This window comes from Castor canadensis, chromosome 8 (genome assembly GCF_047511655.1).
Source record: "Castor canadensis chromosome 8, mCasCan1.hap1v2, whole genome shotgun sequence".
Lineage (NCBI taxonomy): Eukaryota > Metazoa > Chordata > Mammalia > Rodentia > Castoridae > Castor > Castor canadensis.
The window spans coordinates 101091938-101094748 of NC_133393.1; positions in this window are offsets into that span (position 1 = coordinate 101091938).

Here is a 2811-nt window from a genome sequence, read left to right on the forward strand (position 1 = left end):
TTCAGTTTTCTCATATGAGACAAATGTGATACTTCTTTTACTGTGCCTGGCTTATTTTGCTTAACATTATGTTCTGCAGTTCCATTCATTTTCCTGTAAATGATAAAATTAATTTTTCTTCATGGTTTAATTAGACTCCATTATATATATAAAATGTTAATATGTAATTATAATATTAATAATATAATAATGTTAATATATTATTATACAATATATTATATATATCATATTTTTGATCCATTAATGTATTGATGTCTTGGTTGTAAACAGTGCCATGATATAGATAGGGATACAGGTAAGTCTATTGTGTGCTGACTTCACTTCCTTCTGATACATTACCAGGAGTTAGACAAGTGAATAATAGATAATTCTATTTTCAGTATTTTTTGATGCAATGAATATTTATTTTTTTACATTTTTATTAGCATATATCAGTTGTATAGGGGGTTTTCATTGTGACATTCACATATGTGTTTGTAATATATCTTAATTAGATTCATCCCTCTATCATTTTGACTCATCCTCCTTTCACTGTTTTAGAACAATGTCAACAGGTTTCATTGTTCTATTTTCATACACATATAAAAGTTCATCGACCATATTCACAATCCTTCATACTCTCTATTTATCCTCCCCCCACCCACTGGTACTCACCCCAGACAGAATCTGCTTTGCCTTCCTGTCCTTTGTTGTTGGAGTGTATATTGATTGTTGAAGAGAGTTTTGCTATGGTATTGCACACATGCATATAGTAATAAGTTTAACCCCTCTATTACTTCATCTTTCTCTTGCCCTGCTCCTTATTATTCAAGATTTCTCTGCATTTATTATTCTTTCTTCCAACACAGATGTAAAGTATTTCAATATTATTCACTTTCCATCACTCTTTTCCTCTTCTGCTTCCCATTAGTCTCCTTACACAATCATGTTCCATCTCACTCTCTTGCTACATACATTTGTACAAGATCATGTATGTATTTAGTATATGCATTTTAGGTATAGCTTTCACATGATAGAAAGCATGTGACCTTTGTCCTTCTGAGCCTGACTTAATTCAATTAATATGAGGATCTCCAGTTCCATCCATTTACCTAGAGATAATTTCATTTTCTCTATGACTGAATAATACTCTATTGTATATATATTTATGTATTATATGTGTCATATAAAATATATATCACATTTTCTTGATCCATTCATCAGTTGTAAGGCATCTGGGCTGTTAACATAGCATGGTTATTGTGAATAAGGCTGCAATAAACATAGGTGAGCATCTCTATTGTATCCTGGAGCACATTCCTTCAGGTATATGCCCCAAAGTGGGATTGCTGGATCATATGATAGTTCTATTTTTTACTTCCTTGAGAAATCTCCAAACTGTTTTCCACAGTGGTTGCATTGACTTAACTGCAACCATCAGTGGATAAGATCACTTTCCTCTTGCTTCCTTGCCAGTATTTGTTATTTGTGTTCTTGATAATAGCTATTCTGACTGCAGTGAGGTGAAATCTAAATGTCACATTGATTTACATATCCCTATGGTCAGGGACATTGAGCATTCCTCATATATTTATTGGACATTTGTACTTCTTACTTTGAGAATTGCCAATTCAGTTCATCTGTAGATTTAGTCATTGGGTTGTTGATTCATTGTTGCGTTAGTTTTTTGAACTCCTTGTATATTCTGGTTGTTAATCCCTTGTAAAATGTATAGCTGGTGAAGATTCTCTGCCATTCTGTAGGGTGTCTCTTCAGTCTAGTGACAGCTTCCTTAATTATGTAGAAGTCTTTAGTTTGATGCAGTCCTATCTCTTAATTGCTAAGCTATTGGAAGTATATTCGCAAAGTTACTGCCTATGCCTGTATGTTCCAGTATAATCTCTATTCTTTCCTGTAGTAGTTTCAAAGTTTCAGGTTTTGTGTTAAAATCATTGATCCACTTTGAATTGATACTAGTAAAAGGTAAGATGGAACTAGTTTCAATCTTTTACATGTATATAGTCTGTTTTCCTAGCACTATTTGTCAGAGAGGCTGTCTTTTCTCCAACATGTATTTTGAGCTCCTTTTTCAAAAATCAAATGTCTATAGCTGTATGGGTTTGTGTTCGGGTCTTTTATTCTGTGCTATTGGTCTTCATCTACTTTTGTTCCAGCACTACAGTGTTTTATTACTATGGCTCTGAAGTACAGTTTTAAGTCAGGTATTATGATACCACCAGTGTTACTTTTTTTGTTCATTGCTTGAGTTATTTGAGTTCTCTTGTGCTTCCATATGAACTTTAGGGTTGATTATTTTTATCTCTGTGAAGAGTGTCATTGGAATTTTGATGGGTATTACAATGAATATATAGATTGCTTTTGGTAGTATAGCCTTTTTCATAGTATAGATTCTGTCAATCCACGGGCATGGGATATCCTTCTGTTTTCTCGTGTCTTGTTTGATTTCTTCCTTCAGTTATTCATAGTTTTCACTGTATAGGTTTTTTGTTTCCTTCATTAAATTTATTATTTGGTATTTTAATTTTTTGCTACTATTGTAAATGGTTTTGTTTGGCTCATTTCTTTCTCAGATTTTTCATTGTTAGTGCATAGAAATACTATTGCTTTCACTTTGATTTTGATTTTGTATTCTGCTGAATTTTGTATTTGCTGAATGTGTTTATGAAATCTAAGAATTTTTGGTGGAGTTTTAGGGTCTTTAAGATATAAGATCATATCATCTGCAAATAGGGATAATTTGTCTTACTTTACCCCTTTTGCTTCTTTCTCTTGTCTTACTACTCTGGTGATGAATCCTAAAACTATATTGCC